This window comes from Xenopus laevis, chromosome 9_10L (genome assembly GCF_017654675.1).
Source record: "Xenopus laevis strain J_2021 chromosome 9_10L, Xenopus_laevis_v10.1, whole genome shotgun sequence".
NCBI lineage: Eukaryota > Metazoa > Chordata > Amphibia > Anura > Pipidae > Xenopus > Xenopus laevis.
In genome coordinates, this window is record NC_054387.1 from 26,385,170 (window position 1) to 26,396,052 (window position 10,883).

Sequence of the window (10,883 nt, forward strand, 5' to 3'; positions counted from 1 at the left end):
GTGGCAGTCTCTCTATATATGGCCACCGTGCTTGCATTTATGACACACAGCATTTTGGAAATGACTATTTTCATGCAGGTGTCCTCCACCACTGCCTGTGGCACCTTACTGGTGTAGGGAGGAGGGTTTTTGGAAAACTGGGCTGATTTCTCAATCGGCTATAGGCTGTACCTCAATGATGATACCAACAAATTAATTGTAGGAGTATGCTATAGACCCCCTAATGTAAGTGAGAAGGAGGCAGAAACATATTTTTATGTCTCAGAAATTATAAAAAAATGTTGAAAATGAGCCAGTGCACAAAACGGCTAAGGCTAAAGACAAACAAGGCTAAGCTCTTGATGCAAATAGAAAAGGCTGCTAGTTTTGGGAAAATAATGATAATGGGGGATATTAATTACCCTGATATTGACTGGAGCAACAGTACTGCCAGTGCCAGTGCCAGTGCCAGGTCAGTTAATGGGAACACGTTTATAAACTTGTTGCATGATGATTGCATGGCACAAGTTGTTGAACCAGAAAAAATGCTATTCTGGATCTATTGATGTCTAATGACCCAGAACACATAGAAAATGTGCAAGTGATTGAACCCCTGGATAGTGACCATAATGTGATATCCTTTAATATCTGGTGCAAAAAACAAATATACACTGGGGCAACAAAAACCATGAATTTTAGAAAAGCTTATTTTAGTGCCTGAGGGATGCCCTTCAGAGCATAGATTGGGACATTCTGTTTACAGCTAAAAACACAGAACAGAAATGGATGTCATTTAAAATGATATAAAATCTTTATTGGTCTCAATTTATTTCCTTAAGGAGTAAATGTAGAAGCACTAAGAATCACCCCATGTGGCTTAATATAGAAGTAAATACATTAAAAAAAGAAAAGAAAGGCTTTTAAAAACTTCAAGTCTGCTGGGACAGAAGCTGCATTTAATGAATATAAACACTATAATAAATGTTGTAAAACAGCAATCTGGAAGGCAAAGAAGGATGGATGATTCCGTTTTTATTATTCATGGTGCAACACATCATGATTGTGATATAAAGACACGTTATATGTACATTATATATATATATATATATATATATATATATATATATATTGTGGGGGAATCGCTCTTTAGGTAGCAGCAGCAGCTCCTTTCACACAGACAGTAGACAGTACACAGGTTTCCAGCTGATCTCACGTGTGCATTTATTTAACACAGCAGCTTTAACACCAACATAACAGTTCATACCCTTTGGGAAGGCAGTAAACAAAAATAGTCCAGCTGTACTGGTAAATGAAAATGTCCTTTTCCCAAAGGTCCCACAGTCTCCCACTTGGGCAATATAAGTCCAGCAAACAAAATTAACTGTTAACTCACAGTCCTTTGGAGATTCCTTGTGCTTTTCTCCTGGAAGCAGCCACTCCCCAAACACTTAAGGCAGTAGCACCAGATAACTTGTCTCTTTCTGTAAACTTGTGCCCAGCAATAAAAGTCCTTATGCTTTGAACACAGGTAACATGCAGTTACTATGCAAACTTTTAACAAAGCCCTCCAGTAGCCCTCCTTTCTCTCTCTCCAGGGCAGAGAGCAGCCTTAATTGAGACCCCACCCTTTTACTCCAGGTGAGGCTAATCACCTCCCTGCTACTCAGAGCCTCATTTTCACATCCCTCTGCGCTGCTTCATAGAGAATTCTGGGAGGGATATACTTTCCATCTATGATTTTCCCAACCATGCTACAATATATATACTGTATATATATATATATATATATATATATATATATATATATATCTAATGTACTGATTCTAACGCACTCCATACACTATAGAATTGCCCCCGGTGCTACCAAACGTAGCTGTATTATCTAACAAGTCTGAAAAAATCGATGCACACTGGGATTGATTGAAAGGTTAAAAATAAATACTTTATTAATTACATTAAAAGAACTGGTCAATGTTTCAATCTTTGCCTAAGATCTTTGTCAAGACCCTGTTCAGGTTAAGAAAGACATTGCTTAAATAAGTAAAATGTATGACACTCACCATAGGTGCACACTCCCAAGATCACATGGCTCCTGCCTACTCCAATTTGTTCATGCATCAGTATGAAAAACAATGTTTAATACCTTGCTGTCTTGATAAGTTGATTTATTTTCATTGATTCATCGATGATACGTTTATTATCTGGATGGGCAACATAATTGAATTTACGGAGATGGTTAAAGAATTAAACAGCCTTGACAATCCAGTGCGTTTTACTTTTGAAATTCACCCTACAAGAATACATTTTCTGGATATTGAAGTGTTTGTGAACAATAATCACTTGGATCATACACTATTCAGAAAACCCACTGATAATAACGTACTGTTGCACTATAGAAGTTGCCATCGGCAACATTTGAAAAAATCTTTACCTATCTCTCAATTTTGTAGGGTCCTCCGCAACAACTCTTTACCCCACCAGGCGGCACAACAAATTGAAGAAATGTGGGTGTGTTTTAAGGAAAGGGGGTACAGTGATAATTTGTTGTCCAGTGCCCTTGAAATAGCCAAGGCTCGATGAGCTGAGAATACCACCACAATGACAAAAGAACCCAGACTAACATTTACTACAACCTATAACTCTTAAACTAACAAACTTGAGAAGGAGATCAAGGATCAATGGAAAATTATAGAAGCAGATACCCGCCTGTGCCAATAGTCACAGCCCCCCCCATAGTTTGCTTTAAAAGGGGCACTAACCTTAGCGATCTTGTAACGGTTGGCACCCTAAATCTAGAACCGATGCCAAGCACCCTGGTCTCAGCTCGTGCTTCTGCCAGTAGCAGCCGCCTTTGGCCTCGGGAGTAGCCCTCAGCTACTCAGATGCCGCCAGGTCTTATAACAAGAGGTGCAAGGCGATGGGTTCTGGACAAGCAGAGGGGCACAACTATAAAGCAAAGTCTTTGGGCAGAAGGTCATGGTACAAGGTGTTTAGACAGAATAGTAGTCAGTAGTCAGGCCGGGTCGGGCAGGCAGAGTACAAACGAAAACAGCAAAGGAATTCCAACGGCACACAGGACACAGCATGCTTGACAAAGGGGTTTTACTCCCCGAAACGTTGCATCGCACTCCGCTTTGAAATACATTTTTGAAAATTTCTCATAGTCCTGTGTGCCGTTGGAATTCCTTTGCTGTACTCTGTTGTGGGGCTTGCCGAACCTCTGCAAGTGAGCACCAGGCATATTGTGGTCATCTATTGGGTGTGCGGGATCCTGCTTTGTTCCTAGAGTACAAATGAAGTCAGGCAGGCAAGGGTCCAACCAGGAAGTCAATCAGAAGGATTAGGCAGAAGAGGTAGTCGGATATCAGGCAAGGGTCAGGATACAGAAGTTAAGAATCGTCGAAAGCCAGGGGTCAAAACAGGTATCAAGATCAGAATATCAAATAGCACAAAGCTCAAACACCACAGGACAAACCTATAACGGGCAAGGTCTGAAAGCCCAAATGGGTCTTTTAAAGTGTTCAATTTTTGCGCCATTGCGCTCATTTGTGCACCTGCGTCATTACGCCAGCACGTTCCCCTCCATATAAACGAGATGCGGGCGCGCTCGTCTAAGAATCCAAGATGGCGGCTGAAGAGGAGCGGCGTGGCGGGAGTCCCCGCCGCACCACTGGACCACTAGAGTGAGTGCTTTTTATTACAGATCTATTGGTTAAAAATGATCCAGTTTGGTGCTACCAGAAAAAAACGAGGTGTTGGTTAGGGGGTTCTAAATGTGGATCCTTTAGATGTCCTAGCTGCACTTCTTGTAGATATATGACCCCTGCCACAACCTTCGTTCACCCCAATACGGGCAAGAGATTCCAAATAAGAATTAGTGATCTATATCCTTCACAGCTAATAGCTTTTCAGATACAGGATTGGCAATAAGATAGGTAGTCACCTTGGCACCAGTAAGCTCTGCATGGACATAGCAGTGAATACAAACAGTGGTTAGTGGAAAGGCTTGGCATCCTAGCTTTTATAGCATACCCCTCATATACTAAAATATACTAAAAATACTTTAAAAAAATGAGCAAATGAGGAAGCTCATTGCAGCTGAGGCTAAGACTAACCCAAAAAGTTTTTTAAGTATATTAATAGTAAAAAAAATGGGGGTTGAGAGTGTTGCTCCTTTTAATAATGGTACCAGTATGGTTGTAACAGATACAAAAAAGGCAAATGTGCTAAATCAGTTCTTTTCTTCAGTGTATACAATTGAGGAGTCAGAGTTTCCAGGTTCACTTTATAGCTGTACTGATAGCTCAGCTCAATCTGGTCAGTGACTGACTCAGGATATGATTCATAAAGCTTTAATGAAAAATAATGTAAACAAGGCACCAGGGCCAGATGGCATACACCCCCAGGTTCTAATAAAGCTTTGTTCCATTTTAGATTGGCCCCTATTATTTATTTTCTCAGATTCTCTTCATCTGGTATGGTACCTATGTATTGGAGAAAAGTTGATGTCATTCCAATATTAAAAAAAAAGGATTATGAGCTCAGCCTGGCAATTATAGGCCAGTACGTTTGACATCTGTGGTGGGCAAATTATTTGAAGGCTTGTTAAGGGATCACATTCAAAATGTTGTCCTAGTGAATGGCATTATGAGCAGCAATCAGCATGGCTTTATGAAGTATAGGTCATGTCAGACAAATTTGATTGCTTTTTATGATTAGGCAAGTAAAATGCTGGACAGTGGGGAACAGTAGATGTGTCTATTTGGATTTTTCCAAAGCTTCTGATACCATGGCCCACAAACGACTGCTTTCTAAACTAATGTCTGTTGGGCTTAATTAAGTGGAAACACTGGACATACTGGTGGAGTTGACTAAGTGCCACTGGTTAGTACTGTTCCAAACTAGAAAGACTGCGTGTTGGGACACCACAGTCGCAGTTGCAGACACGCATCGACAAGGAGTCACTGAGGCTGCTGAGCAGAGAACAGCTTTTGGTTGGGGAAAGGGAGTAATCATTCCATGGCCATCCCCCGTCAGCATTAACTAATCGGGTATTCCCTCCCTCTACAGATGTGTCTCCCAGCAGATTTAAAACCCCACCCTCAGCTCCTCCCCTGTCTTTTTTCCAATCTCTCTACTAGATCAACTCCTTCAGGAGTAATACTTTTTATTTTATGGCTCACCCGGTCCTTTTTAGGACTGGATTCCGGACGCAGTTCTGCCTCTCTCTGCCCAAGGCTCCGGTATACTGTTTGCCTAGCGCATCCAGTCACGGTGGTCCCTCTTAGTGGCCAGGGACATGTTGTCAGTGGTACTGGCATGTTTGTGCTGTGGCACAATTAGGCAATGGCGTCATCGCCTGCGCCGTTTCACAGCGCCCGTTTTAAAAAATCTTCCGGCGCCGACGTCTTTGCCTACAGCTCGGTGTTTTTTTGCTGTGCTTGGGCTCCTAGCAGATTGCTGGCTGCCGAGAATTGTGCCGCCCCTTGGGTTATGGTGAGTCATGTGTAGGTCAGGGTACCTTCTAAAAGAGGCACTATGGAGTCTTATTGGCTGTTTTTTCCTTTCAGATGGAAGAATCATCTGGGAAAAGGAAGCAGACTTCTGAGTCTGAGACATAAGTTGTAAAAGGCTGCAAAGCTTGTAAAAATCCTGCTGTGAAGGGGAAGAGACTCTGTAAGCAGTGTATCCTTGAGCTGCTGGCTAAGATCTGGATCCTACCTCAGCTAAGAGGAGAGCTAGGCTTCCGGAACAAGATATTCAGTCATCTCCTTCGGTTGCAGGGTCAGTGAATTCTGAGCCTTCTCCTGCAGACATTCTGTCTTGGATATTGCAGGCTGTGTCGCAGGGCATTAAAGAGGCGACTGTGCTACCAGGCCCTTCGGGGTTAAAACAAAGATTTGTATCCGATGAGGAACAAGACTCCAAGAAGGAGGAGTCTGAGGAGGAATCTGAGTCCTCTTTTGATGCCAAACATTAATTTTGATGCCAAAGCATTAATTAAAGCCGTGAGGCATTCTCTTGTGCTGCAGGATGCAGAGCAGCCCACTACTTCTACAAAAAATGTCCTCAGCAAACTTCCATTCAAAGGACAAATGCTTTTTGGAAAGGCGTTGGAAGATATTATTTCTAAATCTTCAGGGGGGAAGAGTTCATTCCTTCCAAAAACACCTAGGCATTTTATGAATCCTCCTAAGCGGCAGGATCGGTTTGTACCTAGACACAGAGAGGACAACAGGGCCTATAAGCCAGGCAAGGAGTTTTTTAATTCCACTTCCTGGACAGCCAAATGTCTTCAGAGGATTCAAGCCCAAGGAGTCCAGATCTCCGAAGAGGCAGCCCAAACAACAATGATATGAGGCGCCGGAAGATTTTTTAAAACGGGCGCTGTGAAACGGCGCAGGTGATGACGCCATTGCCTAATTGTGCCACAGCACAAACATGCCAGTACCACTGACAACATGTCCCTGGCCACTACGAGGGACCACCGTGACTGGATGCGCTAGGCAAACAGTATACCGGAGCCTTGGGCAGAGAGAGGCAGAACTGCGTCCGGAATCCAGTCCTAAAAAGGACCGGGTGAGCCATAAAATAAAAAGTATTACTCCTGAAGGAGATGATCTAGTAGAGAGATTGGAAAAAAGACAGCGGAGGAGCTGAGGGTGGGGTTTTAAATCTGCTGGGATACACATCTGTAGAGGGAGGGAATACCCGATTAGTTAATGCTGATGGGGGATGGCCATGGAATGATTACTCCCTTTCCCCAACCAAAAGCTGTTCTCTGCTCAGCAGCCTCAGGATGGAGGATGGAGACTGAGTTAAAGAAAATATATATGGTTGCAGGAGCTATGCTTAGGCCAGCCATCTCTGTAATTTCTGGGATCAGAGCTATGTCTCTTTGGACAGAGTCAGTGTCTGAAGGTGTTAATGAAGAGAATCAGAGTGAACAGTCTTTGCAGATGCTTGAAGATATTAAGATAGCATGTACTTTTTGTCTTGAAGCAGCAGTGGAACTTACCAGATTGGTGGCAAGAAATATGACCTTTTCGGTTGCTGCTCGATGAGCCTTGTGGTTGAAGGCCTGGTTTGCTGACGCGGTCTCAAAAAATGTCCTCAGCAAACTTCCATTCAAAGGACAAATGCTTTTTGGAAAGGCGTTGGAAGATATTATTTCTAAATCTTCAGGGGGGAAGAGTTCATTCCTTCCAAAAACACCTAGGCGTTTTAGGAATCCTCCTAAGCGGCAGGATCGGTTTGTACCTAGACACAGAGAGGACAACAGGGCCTATAAGACAGGCAAGGAGTTTTTTAATTCCACTTCCTGGAACAGCCAAATGTCTTCAGAGGATTCAAGCCCAAAGAGTCCAGATCTCTGAAGAGGCAGCCCAAACAACAATTATATGAGGCCTGCCCAGGCCTCTGTGGGGGCAAGATTACTAAAATTTGCAGAGGAGATGGAGGATGCTTGGGTGAAATCGATTACGGCACGAGGATACAGGATAGAATTTTTATCAAAAACCGTTCACAATCATTTCGTCCAGACTCAGATTCGAGAGAGAAGGACGGGATGTCTGTTTTACTGGAGTATATCCAGCAGTTACAGAGGGAATAAGCTGTTGTGGCGGTGCCCAAGTCCCAACAAAGGAGAGGGTTCTATTCCCCTCTATTTTTAGTCCGAAAGAAATAAGGTGAAATGAGACCAATTTTAGACCTCAGAAGGTTGATCAAGTATATAAGAACACGTTCCTTCAAGATGGAGTCGATTCAGATGATCAGAAGAGCTGTCAGTCCTGGAGATTGGCTCATTTAAATAGATTTAAGGTACGCTTATTTACACGTGCCTATTGCCAGGGAAAATCAACGGTTCCTCAGGTTTTGCTTCCTAGAACAACATCTGCAGTTCACTTGCCTACCTTTCGGCCTGTCTACTTCCCCAGAACTTTTTCAAAGGTGCTTGTGGTGGTGATAGCAAAACTAAGAAGGCAAGGTATATCATTACCTGGACGATCTGTTGGTAGTTGCTAAGGTTCCAAGCGCCTTGTTAAGACATCAAACAGTAGTAATGTCAGAGCTGCGAAGATTCGGATGGCTGTTAAATCTGGAGAAAAGCCAGTTGGAACCAACTCAAAGGCTTGTCTATTTAGGAGCACTTTTAGATACCAGATTGGGTATGGTTTCCCTGTCTCATGAGAGAACCTACAAGAAAAGAGATATGGTGGCTGCAGTTTCTCAAGTATGGGGTATTTCCGCAAGAGAATTTATGCCGGTCCTAAGCACTCTAATCTCCACAATTGGAATTGTTCAGTGGGCTAAATGGAACATGAGAGAAATTCAAAATGCATTTTTGAAACAGTGGAATCGGCAGGAAAAGGATTGGAAACAAATCATATTTCTGACAACAGAAGCAAAACATCAAATGAAATGGTGGGAGAATACGACAAATTTTCGGGGGGATTTCCTCTTTAGGAGTAGAGGTGGCTAAATATCTACATGGATGCTTCAGGTTTCGGTTGGGGTGCACATCACCAAAATTGGTCCGTTCAGGGTCACTGGGTCTCATCTACAGTCCAATATTCTAGAGCTGAGATGCCATTATGAGAGCTTTGGAATTCTGGCCGAGGACATCTGTATAAGATCAGACAATGTGGCAGCAGTTGCTTATATTAGGTGTCAAGGAGGCACCAAGAGCAGAGCGATGATGAGAGAATTGAATCCCATCATGGAGTTTTCTCAGACATATCTGATGGGGATAACAGCAATCCACATTCCGGGGGGTCTGAATTGGAAGGCGGACTTGTTGAGTGGCAGATCTTTGGATCCAGGAGAATGGAGCCTGAATTATCAGGTCTTTCAGAAGGTAATGGGAAGATGGGGGTGGCCAGACCTGGATCTGATGGCATCCCCAGAGAATCACAAACCTGGGACAACCTGTGGGCCTATGTGTTCCCTCCATTTGCCATGATCTTCAAGGTGTTGAAGAAAATTCTGATATCCAAGGTCCAGATAATTGCAATTCTGCCGGATTGGCCAAGTAGGCCAAGGAGGCTGTCTATAGGCAGACCAATGAGACTTCCCTACAGACAAAATCTTTTAAGCCAGGGCACTCTTCTTCATGCGGAGCCACAGCAGTTGAATTTGACCGCATGGAGACTCAGCTCACCAGGATGAAAAGAAGAGGGTGTTCTGAGGCAGTTGTTAATACTTTGTCTAAATCCAGGAGTAGGAACACTACCTTGAGATATGACAAGATCTGGAACACCAAAATCTTATTATTTCAAGATTACTCAGCTATCCTTTCTCAAAAGAGAAAGGGGTTCTCCAGCATCTGCCAAGACTTGTCTAGGCTTAATATTAAGTTCTCCTTAAACTACCCTTCTAGACTTAGAATTCTTCAGGAACTTTTGTTTTCAATGAACCTGAGGATGCTCAAAGTTTTCTTCTGCTACATAATATTTCAGGTTCTTCACCAAAGATGACAAAGTCTTCTGATTTAAGCCAAGAATCTTGTTCTTCTCAGGTAAAGAAGTCTGCAAACTTTAGAGACTATACCCGCATCCCATTGAGGTCTCAAAGAAAGGATGGAAAACCAGCTCATAGGTCAAGATCTCCCAGATCACTCTCTCCTGTTCGACAGGATCCGATGGCCCATTGACTTTGGACTTTTGATTTTTGTTTTTTTCAGTTTCTAGGTTTCCAGCTTATTTCTATTGGTGGTTGTTCGCTCAGGTTGCTTATCCGTGTGTGATAAGTGTGATGCCTTCTTCCTTTTCAGGAAAAAAGGGAGTCAATAAACAGATTTTGATAACCCTACTTTTAGGGTGGTTTTTCTTGTTGATAGTTTTTGGTTTCTTTTTTGTTTTTATATTTTTTAATATTCTATTACTTGTTTTTTCCTTTCTATCCAATGGAGTGTTATATTTATCACAGTCTGTTATTCCTAAGTATCGTATTAAGTTAAATTCTTATCAAAGGCTTTTTAATGAGTAATTTTAAGGTATTAACTTGGAATGTTAATGGACTTAATTCATATGTTAAAAGAAAGAGGATTCTTAATACTTTAAAGAGACAAAAGGTTGATGTAGCTCTACTTCAAGAGACACATCTCTCTGACCAGGAATCTATTAAGTTAAAAAGAGATTGGGTGGGGTCAATAGCTTACGCTCCAGCTGTTAAGAAAAAGAGAGGGGTTGCTATTTTATTTGACAAATTGTTAAATGCTTAAATTTTGCATACAGAAATAGATGATAATGGTCGTTTTGTTCTCACTGAAGTTCTTATTAACAATAAAATTTGGAATTTCTGTTGCATTTATGCCCCTAATGACAACAAAAATGAGTTTTATAAAATGTTGACCCAGAAAATTACCTCTTTGGCTCAAGTTAGGTTGATTGTAGGAGGTGACTTTAATGAGGCACATGTTGCTTCCATGGATAAATGCGGCCCTAAATCAAAACTTTCCTTTAATAAATCCCCATTGATATCTAATTTTTTGAAAAATACTAGGTTAATAGATATTTGGAGAACTTTGCACCCTTCTGAGGTTGATTTCACTTTTTTTTCTCATCCTCATAACATGGGTTCTAGGATAGATTTTATTTTTACATCCGTATATATTCTAAATATTGTTCAATCAGCAGATATAGGGTTAATAGATCTATCTGACCATGCACAGGTTTGGGCTGATTTTAAGATTACTTCTACCTATAAATCTTATATTCCTTGGTCTTTTCCGGTTGCTTTGTCTGAAAAACCTGACTTTGTTGATATGATTTTGAAGAAATGGGATTCTTTCTTGAAAGATAATATTTCCCACCAAAATGATTCTCTTTTATTGTGGGATACTTGGAAATGTGTCATTAGAGGTGAGATCACTTGCTTTAGGAGTGCTTTCTTGAAGAAGGTTA